Here is a 14,508-nt window from a genome sequence, read left to right on the forward strand (position 1 = left end):
CCCAACTTCTATCAACCGTTCTAATACTGCTTTAAGTAACTGCATGTGTTCCTCAACTGTCTCACTAGCAATCAAAATATCATCAATAAAAACAGTCACCTTCTGTCTATCAAACCCAGCCAAAACTACATTCATCGCCCTCTGGAAGGCAGCAGGCGCATTAGCAAGGCCAAAACTTAATCTTTTAAACTGAAAATGACAACTTCTACTTGAAAATGCCGTAATGGGCCTGCTCCCCTCTGCCAGAGGCATCTGGTAATAGCCCCTAACTAAATCTAACTTTGTAAAAACTTTCATACCATGCATCTTATACACACAGTCAGACACTACATTCATCGGAAAACGTTCTTTAACAGTTACTTCATTCACCTTTCTATAATCAATACACATCCGTAAACTTCCATCCGGCTTTCTTACAGGTACAATAGGGCTATTCCAGGCACTCTCACTCCTTTCTATTACACCCATTTGTTCTAACTCCTGGCACTGCTCTTCTATTTCTCTGGCAATAGGCGGAGAAAAATGTCGGGGACGTTGATATATGGGGGTATCATTACTAAGAACTATCTTGAATTCAGGCAGCTTTGATCCCCCACAATCCTCGTCACCGCGACTCAAAACTCTCCGTCTATCCCATAACATCCTATACAATTGTTCCCTTTCCCCCTCACTTATATTCTCATCTACATTAATTCTTTCTTTCAAACTTTCATAGTCCCAATCGTCATCCGGCTTTATCTTACCCGTCATAACCCGTCTCAATTTAACATACCTTTCATCCTCTACATTGACCAACGTATACATACATCCCATACAATCACCCTCACGTATACCCCGTATTCTCTTCCTCCTTACAGTCGGCAACAAGCTCACATACACCTTCGGCTCCTGCAAATTCAAAATACCATCATACACATGCACACTTGCTTTCACCAAATTACTTGCTTCCGAACCTTCCACTACATATTCACAATTGTCACTATTGGCAATTCCCAGACTATTCGGCCATGCAACTTTTACACTGACAACCTCACTCGCATCTTTAGACAATTTAACACCTTCTTTTGCTATTAACGGCACACCTTTCCATACCTTCGTACATACACTACCATCTTCATTCAAATAAAATTCCCCACAAAATTTACCCTTAACTTTCATCTCTATCATATTTACACTAGGATGTACAATCATACCGCATTTTTTCAAGAAGTTATAACCTAACAACACATCGTATTTGTCATTTACTCCCTCAACCACATAAAAATCATTATCTTCCATCATCAGCCCCCCAATCATAACATTTTCTCGTAACTTTCCTTGCACAGACATACTTAAATTACCGATCCCTTTCACTTCACCTTTACACCCCCTACATTCACACACATCCCTTACCTTATCGTATGCATTCCTAAACATTAAATTGACACCACAACCAGTATCAATCAGACCAACTAGCTCTATTCCATTAAAATTTACTTTTGCACTCATGCAGTCATAAGCTCTTTCGCCCATCACGTCTTCATGTAATAAACCTTCACGAACATGCATCACATTCACTCCGCACACACTCGAGGACTCACCCAGCTGAACCCTCTTACACTCTAGTTTCCCGAACATCCTGGCTGATTTCCTCCCTTCTTCCTACATACCCTAGCTACATGCCCATCTGCACCACATTCAGTACACTTACCCCGTGGCTCCTTGCACATTCTAGCATAATGCCCATCCTTACCACAATTACCGCAAATCACATTTGTACGATTACTCCGACATCCACTCGCTATGTGCCCTGTCATACCACACCGATAACATTTTACCCCTTTCTCTTTCGTGCACTCGCTAATTCTATGCCCTACCTCACCACATCCAAAACAAGCACCAAGAGCCCATCTACATTCATTCTTCTTATGTCCTACTTTCCCACATCTATAACACTTCTCTTCACGGATACAACTACCTGACCTATCTTGCGGCGCACTAGCACTCCTATCCCTCCAAACCTGATTCCCTTGCCTAAACCCTTCATTTGTCCTTACAGGTATTCCCACATTACTCGCCCTAACACTCCTATCTACTACATTATCAGCTACCCTCATTGGTCCTCTCAAAATTGCGTCCTTATAACTACCAAATTCTATTACACTTTCTTCCATTCCAGTTCTTACACTCACAGATTTACTTTCTTTCATGCACCTATCTAACTCATAATCCTCAACTATCTCTAGTATATCATCCCATGTCAATCTCTCTTGCGTCCACCTCATTTTCTCTTTGCGTTTCAAATTAATAAATTCACACACATTCTCAGGTACTGTTGCCAAAAACTTCCTCATTAACTCCTTATTCTCATTTATACCTTCATCCCCATACTTCTTCCTAGCTAAAGTTTCCAACCTACATACGTACATTGATATAGCTTCTCCTGCATTCATCCTTGCCTCATCAAAATCATTTTTACGCTTATACTTAACACTCCCTTTCATACGTTTTACCTGCTCAATTATTCTCGTTTTCACACTTTCATAATCAACGTCCCCTACACTCATTATCACTCCATACATCGTCAACAAATACCCAGTCAAATATTCTCCTAACTCCCTAGCCCAAACTCTTTTACTATCACCATACTTATCCTGACAATACCTCTCATACTCCTTGAAAAAATCATTTACATCCCTACTGCTATGCTCATTGAACCTTTCACACCGAGGTACCTCTCTCATAAACACAGTCTTACACACATCACGTTCATTCTCACTGCTATCATCACTGTCTACTCCCTTGTTACCTTCTTCCTCATTCGAATATAATGAATCCACTTCCACACTTAAATTCCTATCCTTAACCATTCCCTTCTTACCCTTTTTCTTACTTACCACTTTCACCCATTCACGATCGTCCTTGCTATCAGCCTGATACTTTTTCTTCTCTTTCTTCACATCACTTTTACCTTTCCTTTCATCTTTCCTCTCCCCTTTCTGTTCATCCTTACTATGCCTAATTCCCTTATCTTCAATATCACCATCACTATTACTACTATCACTATCACTTCCTTTCCCATTATCACCTACCTTAACCTTCTCTTTCACTACCAACCCATTACCCGAAGCGGAGGACACTCCTCCGACTGCACCTTCACCCATTATAGTTTTCATCATCCCCATGACTTGCCCCATCATATCTTCCATTCGTTTCTCCATTCGTTCTTCATTCTCTCGCATCCTCATCTCAACACATTCTTCCACTCTCTCTACTGTCCCCTTTAACTCCCTAAGCTCCTTCTGCATCGCCGCATTCTCCCAGTTCAACCTCTCATTCTCTATTAGCAACCTCTCCTCACGCTCCTTACTCAGCCGCAATTCCTCCTTCAGTAACTTGTTCTGCTCTTCCATTTTTCATCAACCTTAATCCTAAATTCTTAACCTAATTCCGTCCTTCGTCCAACAGTCCAGCTTCTATCCCACCTCAGCAGTCCCTGTTCGGGCGCCAAAATAATGTGGCGGGATGTTGCAAAAACAACCCCCACACCCTTGAATCACTCTAAACAGGCCAATGTCTCCTCAATACAACCTTTCCCCTTACGTTATCAGCAGCGGGACTCTTGGACAAAAGGACAAAAACAAAACAAAAACATGACCTTAAAACTATATATTTCTTACAAACTATAATAAATCAAACCAAACCATCCAAAAAAAACTTTAAATTAATCAAAACTTAACACTTTAAACTAGAATCACCAGCATCAAAAACTTTACACTATATATACCATAAACCCCATCCAAATAAACGCAAAAAACCCTAACAAACTTAAATCTAAACCGCACACCAACTCAAAATATATGTTTATAAATATTGCGACACCAGCACTGACGCCACACACAAGCCGAACTGTCTTTTATAGGCAACTACCACTATATGGTAAACAGGAGTCTCTCTCTCTATGCCATATCGGCCTCAACTCCTCGTATTCACAGGTGCCAGTATCATCATCATCATCATCATCATCATCGTCATCATCATCATCATCAATCCAAATACACAGGCCAGGTCGTCAACAGTTGAGCAGTCAAATGATCGGTACAAACAAAATCTTAATACAGGCCAGGTCATCAACAATAAATCCACTTTCAAAATTCGGTCACTCCAAAGGAGGAATCGCAGCCTGCCAAAATAAAAAAGAAAAACACTTACGAACACTTCTAGCTAACTGAACTATCGCACTATAATCAAAGATAAATAATAAATTGTTCCTATCATTCACAATCACGACAAGCAAAGATAAACAAAACTGTACTTACTTTGAAAATCAAAAAACACTTCCACGCTGGTCGAAAAAATATATATATAATCCAGCTCTCACACAACTGCCTTATGCTGCAGTCAAATAAAAAAAGCCTTCGCTCCGAAACATTCACCACTGTCGTAACCTAACTAAAACATGTAAACAAACAATCTCATTTATACCAACAGTCTTTCTCACCACAAACGATCGTTAACCTAACTACTTTCGCTCGCTAACACAATCTCTCTCTCTCTCTCTCTCTCTCTCTCTCTCTCTCTCTCTCTCTCTCTCTCTCTCTCTCTCTCTCTCTCTCAGGATTTGGCAAAAACAAAAATAAAATAAAGCAAAAATAAATCCTCCACATCGTCCTACCCCGGTTACCTGGTTCCTTAATGATGTACTCAAATTGGCTTCTGATACCATTAACAGTTCTTGTGATTACATTCCCCTTCTCAGGAAAACACTTTTCCTGGTGAGCTTGGCTTCCGGGGCAAGAATTTCTGAACTGGCAGCTTTGTCAAGAGACCCGGGTCATATTGAGTTCCTTCCTTCGGGAGAGGTCCTTCTTTCACCTAACAAATTCTTTTTAGCTAAGAATGAAGACCCTCAGAACAGATGGTCCTCCTGGAAAATTGTTCCCCTCACGCAAGATCCGTCTCTGTGCCCTGTTACTACTCTTAGGTCTTATTTATCCCGGACCTCCTCTAACTCCTCGGGGCCTCTATTCGTTAGAGAACAAGGCGGTACCATTACCATTAAAGGGATCAGGCAACAAATTTTGTATTTTATTAAACAAGCTAGCCCTGACTCTTTTCCTCTTGCGCATGATATCAGAGCGGTTGCTACTTCGGTGAACTTTTTTCACCACATGAATTTTACGGATCTTTCCAGGTATACAGGGTGGAAGTCACCCTCAGTGTTCAAGAAACACTACCTTAAACATTTGGAAGCCCTTAAATTTTCTACAGTAGCTGCAGGGAGCGTAGTTACCCCCAGGTAACTCATATGTTAATTCCTTGTTATTTTATCTCTCCCCCTTACCTGCCTCATTTATACCCTATTTGTATTCGTTGGTTTCGCACCTGATTACTATTATTATATTTGTAAATTTTTGACTCCTGAGTATCTGTATATATCATCACTCACGGCATTATTATACCTTACCTTTTTTGGTCAATTGTTCTACCAAGTGGATTTATGTTCTTTTTAAGATACCCTTATAGCTGTTTTTGGCACTCATCTCTGATTAAAGCAACTTGTATTTCCCTTATGTTTATGTTTTTCCTTTATTTTGCAAGTTTGGTGACATTTCTCTTGTATATATTCACTGGCCGGCACAGGTTCAAGCCCAGAAAAGGGATTTTGACGTAGGAAAAATCTATTTCTGGGCCAGGGACCTGTGCCGCCCAGTGAACCCTCCCAGCTCCTCTCCCTTGGAGTCCCCAAACTTTGGGTGCTAAGGAGTTGGGTTCTGAGCGGATGCAGAGTTGCTGGTGCCGAGTGAGGTTGAACGGCTCTCCTCTATTGGGGTCTTTGTCGTGGATGAATCTAAATAGTGCGGGACCTCTGGATTATACGCCCAATTTTATACCGACACCAATAGGTGAGCGAGCTAGTTAACCTAGCACTCCTTTACATTTTTTCTCTGGTATATTTAGCAGTAAATTACCTAAGAATAAGTGCTAATAGGAGCTTATTCACTGGGCGGCACAGGTCCCTCGCCCAGAAATAGATTTTTCCTACGTCAAAATCCCTTATATATATATATATATATATATATATATATATATATATATATATATATATATATATATATATATATATATATATATATTTATATATATATATATATATATTATATATATATATATATATATATATATATATATATATATATATATATATATATTTATATATATATATATATATTATATATATATATATATATATATATATATATATATATATATATATATATATATCCTCTTTGAGTTCTATTATGTGAAAATTTATGCTAACAAAAATGTGAATAAAACTTGTCTGACATAATTATAAAACTAGATACAGCTTCTCAATGTGGTTTAAAGAATCCCAGTCTTTTATATCTGCATGTACAGTATATCTAAAAGAATACTTCAAACTGTTAACTTCTTAAATAAAGCTATACACTACAGTATACATATATGTATCTAACCGCAATACGTTACAAATTTAAAAGTAATTTGTAGTTTTCCTAACTACACAAACCTGAGGCCTGTTATTCTTGTGAAGATGGTTTTGAACGTTTATACTTCTAGCGTTTATACTTTTAGCGTTTATACTTTAAGGTGATTATAATTGTTAGCAGTTGGAAGGTAGGACACACACACCCACCTGAGGGAGCAACTCTGACCTTAAGCTAGGACTTGCGGGGCAGTTGAGGCCGGCAATTCAACTTGAAGGGTCCAGGTGTGTATAGTTAAGAAATACAAATGTCTTTTAAATTATGTGATTTGTTCCTACACGAATACAGACCATCGTCTTTTAATGGGAGACTTGTCCTCATGAGGGAGGAAGTCCCTATAACCAAATTGTTTACTAACCCAGGAAATATCATGGCTCTTTGGTCTTGTGCAGGAGGCGAGGAAAAGTGATGACTTCTGTCAACCTGCTGATAACCTGAGTATGAAGATGCCAAAGGTGTTGTGTTAGGCTGGGGTAATACCAGGAGAAAGATAGGCAGTCATGGAAGAACTTATATCCGTAAGGGCACGTTGTCTGAATAAAGGGCATTTATGAGAAATGGGTTTGCATATAATCTGTACATCCTTCCAAACTTGGGAAGATACTTCAATACAAACTTTGCTGTAAAATAAAGTCAGGTCCATCACATAACAGAATGACAGCTGCACCCTAAGGATGGGGAAGCGGGAAGAGGAAAAAGGCCCTAGATTCTTCTCACCTCTCATTCTATTCTTACGTCGCGACCCGTATCTTACACGAGATGCTTCTTGTCCCACGAGGGAGCTAGGTTACCTTACACAGCCTGCTGAGTAGCTACTGCCAGTCCAAGAGTACAGCACTTGAGGGCAGTGAAGGTTACCTGTTATCTTCAGACTTCTGCCTTCAAAACTTGTGGTAACGACAGAATCTTCCTGAATGCTAAGGTGGATCCAATACCCATGACTTAGAGCACTTGTATTCTGGGTCGTCCTCACATTCACTTGCTGGGTTACAGAGAAAAAGTGTTCTTGGATATCTTCACTTTCACCTTTCCGGCAAGAAGGAAGAGTCTCTGGTGACTCGGTCCAAAGCTCTGAGTTCTCTTAAGGTAGGGTCGTAGAGCAATCACAGAACAAAAATACGTGTCACCTCAATCCCTGTTAGTCACTTCTTGTAGAGAAGAGATGGAGGACTCGGACCTGATGTTGTGAATGGTTGGGCTCTGGCTCTTGGTCCCGAAACTCACGACAAAGGCGAGCGAGACCGTCTTCCATCCTTCTGAATGACTAGCGACATACGAAATGCCAGGCAGCTCGTCTGCCCTCTCTGCCGAGGCTAAGCCGAGTAGGAAAACAGTCTTGAGGGTGAGATTCCTATTCGATGCCTTTCTCCAAGCACTTCTACCACGAGTGTGAGCTCTTGTACCAGGCACCAATGCACCTTCCGGGCTGGGTTGGGTCTCTCCCACGTGTACGTGGGGAGGGATTGGTTGAAGTCTTGTGTGGCTTCAGCCAAACAGCCGTCGTGATTTTCATTGCCTACAACTTCTTTTTCTTCAAGGCAACAGACATGACATCCGAAGGCTTAACAGACAGGAAGATAAGAGATACAGGAGTGCTGGGGAGGAAAAGAAAAGCATGTCCATTTCTTTTCCGACTTACTTGACTTTGCAGATGTTGAGGATTTCAGATCCGATGACAACACTACTGCAGCTGGAGAAGACACGGGTTCCTCCCCAGCAACAGAAACTAACCGACTGTAACCATGTCATGGAGTTCCTCTGCCGGTGGAACAGCTGAAGAAGAGGGCGCAGCAAGGGATGATTTCAAAGTCCTGGCATCAGCCAGAACCTCCAGAAGCTTCTTCACTGATGGGATGTCATAGATTCCCAAGGAGGGCAACAACCTCGGCAGGTCCAGGTCCTCAAATGCGTCATCATTAGGCAGCACAACAACAGGTGTACTTTGGGAGAGATACAAAAGAGCATTGTCTTTGCCATGGAAAGGTGATACTTCTGTTCCCTTTGAAGCATGACCTAAGCCTAAGTTGGAGTCTCCAACCTCAATTTGAATTCCTGCAGGGGACCTCCTAGGCCTGAGGAAATCACGAGACACAGCAGGTTTTGTGCTTTCAGAAGAGAAAAAGGAGAAACAGTATTGAGTTTCTTCAGCATCAGCTTAGGAGTTGCCAAATCCAGAGACGGATAATCCCTCTTGGAGTTTTTTCCTTCTTCTTTCTGAACTCCCTCCATTGCAGAGGAGGCCAGGACCTACACTCATCACAAGGGGCCTTCTTGTTAAAATGACTAAATTGATGAGGATCCACAAAAGGCTTATTCTCTATCCCTATGCAAGGATTCCTAAGGCACACTGGCATGTCTATTTACAGTCTCCATTAACAAAGCAAACAGAATCTGATAAGATGAAAAATATCAAAACAACCAAGTTCAGAGGCAGCAGAAAAGTACTGATCTATGGCCAAAGACAAAATGGGGCTCCTCCTGGTGGGGGTGGATGGGGCCTACCCTCCTACTGCCAACCACTGCAATACCCTGGTTAAAATTTTAAACAACTCTTGCTTCCAGCTTTGATGAAATCATGCTTCTGTTAAAGGATCATGGTTTGTATTTATGTAGGAACAAATATATTCTATTACTATAGTATTGAATTATCAAAAACTTTTGCCGATTTAATCTAGATTCATGAAACCAAATCCACTTGAAACACATTTCTGATACAGTAAACTTGATGGATGAGAGAACAGGATTCATAACATAACATCACAAATAACAAACAATTCTTAACAAATATTCAAACCTAAAAAAATCCTACAAGAAGAATAAAACTATCAACATACAGAAGGCATCCTTACAATCTCCTGTGCATTGAATGTTAGCGAGTTCTGAACCAAAGAATCTTCTGTATATTTTCAGAAGAGAGAGTTGGGGGCATGAGCAGACACCGAGTAAGTCCTGCTCGACGGTGTGCTCTGAGCATGAACGTGAGCCAGAAGACAAACGTACTTGTTGCTCGTCGTGCAGAAAGAGAGTAGGAGAGCTCTGGTGTGTGTGCGCAGTGATTAACTCCTCCAACGTTTATTGGGATGACTCCGACTGTCATGTTACTTCTTATCTGGGAATTGAGAGAAAAAAAAAATCATCTCACTTATAGAGTATGTGGCATAATACGGAGATTGCAGCAAGGAGATAATCATCATATAAAACTTTTAATTCATTCAAAATATCAGACAATAAAATCTACCTATGTAGACTATTTAGTTACTGGAATATGACAAATTCGTAAATAATATGACAAATTCGAAGATAATTTGTATTTTTCCTAACCATACAAACCTTAGCTATTTACACAGGGTTTACCTTTTAGCGCAGCTGAAATGGCGAGCCATTAGAATTTAACGAGGGTGTATTACCCCCGCGCTAGTTAGCGGGGGGTAGGGGAGTGGTAGCTAGCTACCCCTCCCCTCCCTCACACACAGATGAATGCTCACTTTCACTTAGAGGTAGGACTTGTCTTGGGGGACAGGGCTGGCGGGCAAATGTGTGTAAATAGCTAAGGTTTGTATGGTTAGGAAAAATGATATTTTGATTATAAAATAAATTTTTGAATATACTTACCCGGTGAATATATAATAGCTGACGTCTCGGACGGCTCGACAGAAACACAAAAACTCGCGAGCGATCGCCATGAAGGTTGCGGGTGTGCCCACCAGCGCCAACTATCGGCCAGATACCGCATATACATGTAAACAGCCTCAGTTCTTCTCATTCCGCTGGGTCTCTATCGGGGAGGAAGGGGGGGCCTATAATTTATATATTCACCGGGTAAGTATATTCAAAAATTTATTTTATAATCAAAATATCATTTTTAAATATTAAACTTAGCCGGTGAATATATAATAGCTGATTCACACCCATGGTGGTGGGTAGAGACCAGTATTAATACAGTTTACGGCGTATATGCTTAGAGTTTTTGACAGTTATATCATAACAAAACCCAAAATAAATATAGGTACCTGGTAAGGAAGCTGACTCTGATGATTACTCTGCCTTGTTAGTCCACTTTCCTCACGAAGCCCAGCCATCCTCTCAGGATGCTGAAAGACTTCCAGGAGCTGAAGTATCCAGGGCGACAACCCATACAACAGGACCTCATCAAAACCCTTAATCTGGGCGCTCTCAAGAAATGACATTTGACCACCCGCCAAATCAACCAGGATGCGAAAGGCTTCTTAGCCTTCCGTACAACCCAAAACAAGATTAAAAACATTTCAAGAGACAGATTAAAAGGATATTGAAATTAAGGGAATGTAGTGGTAGAACCCTCACCCACTACTGCACTCGCTGCAACGAATGGACCCAGTGTGTAGCAGTCCTCATAAAGAGTCTGGACATCTTTTAAGTAAAATGACGCGAATACCGACTTGCTTCTCCAAAAGGTCGCGTCCATAATACTTCGCAGAGATCTGTTTTGCTTAAAGGCCACGGAAGTTGCTATAGCTCTTACTTCGTGCGTCTTAACCTTAAGCAAGCAACGGTCTTTTTCACTCAAGTGAGAATGAGCCTCTCGGATTAAAAATCTAATAAAATACGACAAAGCATTCTTTGACATAGGCAATGATGGCTTCTTAACTGAGCACCACAAGGCCTCAGATCCACCTCATAAGGATTTGGTACGAGCTAAATAAAACTTCAGAGCTCTAACTGGACACAGTACTCTTTCAAGCTCGTTGCCTACGATCTCTGACAGGCAAGGTATATCAAATGACTTAGGCCAAGGACGAGAAGGCAGTTCATTTTTGGCCAAGAAACCAAGCTGAAGTGAACATGTGGCTTTATCTGTGGAAAAGCCGATGTTCCTACTGAAGGCATGGATCTCACTGACCCTTTTAGCCGAAGCCAAGCACACTAAGAAAAGCGTCTTGAGGGTGAGATCCTTCAGGGAGGCTGAATGTAATGGCTCAAACCTGTCGGACATTAGGAACCTTAGGACCACGTCTAAGTTCCATCCAGGAGTTGCCATACGACGCTCCTTAGAGGTCTCGAAAGACTTGAGGAGATCTTGGAGATCTTTATTATTGGAAAGATCTAAGCCTCTATGCCTGAATACAGACGCCAACATGCTCCTGTAGCCCTTAATAGTGGGCGCTGAGAGGGAGCGAACATTTCTCAGATGTAGGAGAAAGTCTGCGATTTGGGCTACAGAGGTACTGGAAGAGGAAATAGATGCTGACTTGCACCAGTCTCTAAAGACTTCCCACTTCGACTGGTATACTTTGATGGTAGAAGCTCTCCTAGCTCTCGCAATCGCTCTGGCTGCCTCCTTCGAAAAGCCTCGAGTTCTTGAGAGTCTTTCGATAGTCTGAAGGCAGTCAGACGAAGAGCGGGGAGGCTTTGATGAAGATCCCTTACGTGGGGCTGCCGTAAGAGATCTATCCTTAGAGGAAGACTCCTTGGAATGTCTACCAGCCATTGAAGTACCTCTGTGAACCACTCTCTCGCGGGCCAGAGGGGAGCAACCAACGTCAACCTTGTCCCTTCGTGAGAGGCGAACTTCTGCAGTACCTTGTTGACGATCTTGAACGGTAGGAATGCGTACGCGTCCAGGTGAGACCAGTCCAGTAGAAACGCATCTATGTGGGTCGCCTCTGGATCTGGGACTGGCGAGCAATAGGTCGGGAGCCTTTTGGTCAACGAGGTGGCAAAGAGGTCTATGGAGGGTTGACCTCGAGTCGCCCAAAGACTCTTGCACACGTCCTTGTGGAGGGTCCATTCCGTGGGGATCACCTGACCTCTTCGACTGAGACAGTCTGCCAAGACGTTCAAGTCTCCCTGGATGAATCTTGGCAACAGGGAGATGCCTCGATTTTTTGACCAGATGAGGAGGTCCCTTGCGATGACGAACAGTGTGTGGGAGTGAGTGCCTCCTTGCTTGGAGATGTACGCCAAAGCTGTGGTGTTGTCTGAATTGACCTCTACCACTTTGTTTCGAAGAATGCTCTCGAAACTCATCAAGGCCAAGTGAACCGCTAATAGCTCCTTGCCGTTGATGTGCATGCTCTTCTGAACCGACGTCCAAAGACCCGAACATTCCCGACCATCCAGAGTCGCTCCCCAACCCAAATCCGACGCGTCTGAGAACAACACGTGGTTTGGGTTCTTGACTGCCAGGGACAGACCCTCTCTCAGACTTATGTTGCTGTCCCACGAGTTCAGGCATGCTTTCACTGGCTCGGAGACCGGGATTGATACAGCTTCTAAAGTCTTGCTCTTGTTCCAGTGTGAGTCTAGATGGAACTGGAGAGGGCGAAGGTGAAGTCTCCCTAGCGAGACAAACTGCTCCAAGGATGACAGAGTCCCTACGAGGCTCATCCAACTTCTTACTGAACAACGGTCTTTTTTCAGCATGAGTCGGACTTTGAGCAGGGCTTGCTCTATTCGGGTGGCAGACGGAAAAGCCCGAAAAACTAGACTGCGAATCTCCATCCCCAAATAGAGAATCGTCTGGGATGGAATCAGTTGAGACTTTTCTAAGTTTACCAACAGTCCCAACTCCTTTGCCAGACCCAACATCCAGTGAAGGTCCTGCAGACAGCGATGACGGGACGATGCTCTGAGAAGCCAGTCGTCCAAGTACAGGGAGGCTCGAATTCCCGATAAATGAAGGAACTTTGCCACATTCCTCATGAGCCTCGTAAACACGAGAGGAGCAGGGCTGAGGCCGAAGCACAGTGCTCGAAACTGGTACACCACATTCCTGTAAACAAACCTCAGATACGGTTGGGAATCCGGGTGTATAGGAATGTGGAAGTACGCATCCTGCAGGTCGAGAGAGACCATCCAGTCTCCCTCTCTGACCGCTGCTAGGACGGACTTCGTGGTCTCCATCGTAAATTTTGTTTTCGTAACAAAAACGTTGAGCGCACTGACGTCCAGCACTGGCCTCCAACCTCCCGTATGCTTTGGGACTAGGAAGAGACGGTTGTAAAATCCCGGTGATTGAAGGTCCGAGACTTTCACCACCGCTCCCTTCTCTAGCAACAGAGACACCTGGTGATGTAGAGCTTGTCTCCTTGACTCCTCTCGATACCTGGGAGAGAGGTCTAGAGGAACTGTTACTAGAGGAGGTCTGCGTACAAAAGGTATTTTGTACCCCTCCTTGAGCAACAACACAGACTCTTGGTCTGCACCCCTCTTCTCCCAGGCCTGCCAGAAGTTGTTCAGTCTGGCCCCTACCGCTGTCTGAGGACGTGGGCAGTCAGACTCTGCCACGGGAGGACTTGGATCCTCTCCTCTTGCCTCTCTTTCCGTCGGCACGAGCGCTTCCCCTGCTGGGAGCTCTGCCACGAAAGGGCGGGATAAACCTAGACGCAGGAGTCTCGATTCTGGGTCTCACAACAAAGGATGAAGAAGGAGCTCCCTTGCGAGCAGAAGCCATCAGGTCATGTGTATCCTTCTGTACAAGCGAAGCAACAATGTCCTTGATCAGCTGTTGAGGAAACAAGGCAGCCGATAAGGGAGCAAAGAGAAGTTCCGATCTTTGACAGGGAGTAACTCCTGCTGAAAGGAAAGAGCAAAGGGTTTCCCTCTTCTTCAGGACTCCAGACGTAAAGGTTGAGGCGAGCTCATTGGAGCCATCGCGGATGGCTTTGTCCATACAAGACATAATAAGCAAGGAAACATCCTGGTCGGCAGACGAGATCTTCCTGCTTAATGCTCCTAGAGACCAATCTAAAAAGTTAAAAACTTCGAAGGCCCTGTAAACCCCTTTAAGGAGATGGTCAAGGTCCGAGGAGGACCAACAAATTTTAGAGCGTCTCATGGCCAGGCGACGGGGAGAGTCTACGAGGCTTGAGAAGTCACCATGGGCAGAGGCAGGGACTCCCAAGCCGAGAACTTCTCCCGTGTCATACCAGACGCTCGCTCTAGAAGCTAGTTTAAAAGGAGGGAAGGCAAAGGCCGTCTTCCCCAAACTCCTCCTGGTAACCAACCAGTCGCCTAGTAGACG

General features: G+C 43.2%; 1 long non-coding RNA gene across 2 annotated transcripts in view; it reads right to left on the bottom strand.

Annotated features, from left to right (window-relative positions):
• LOC137638347 (uncharacterized) overlaps window positions 1-14,508 on the bottom strand; it is an 80,851-nt gene that overhangs the window by 37,966 nt on the left and 28,377 nt on the right. For both annotated transcript variants that reach the window (XR_011044087.1, XR_011044086.1), the window contains exon 3: window positions 9,356-9,615. This is a non-coding gene — a long non-coding RNA (uncharacterized lncRNA). The remainder of the gene's footprint in view (window positions 1-9,355; window positions 9,616-14,508) is intronic.

This window comes from Palaemon carinicauda, chromosome 3 (genome assembly GCF_036898095.1).
Source record: "Palaemon carinicauda isolate YSFRI2023 chromosome 3, ASM3689809v2, whole genome shotgun sequence".
Taxonomy (NCBI): Eukaryota; Metazoa; Arthropoda; class Malacostraca; order Decapoda; family Palaemonidae; genus Palaemon; species Palaemon carinicauda.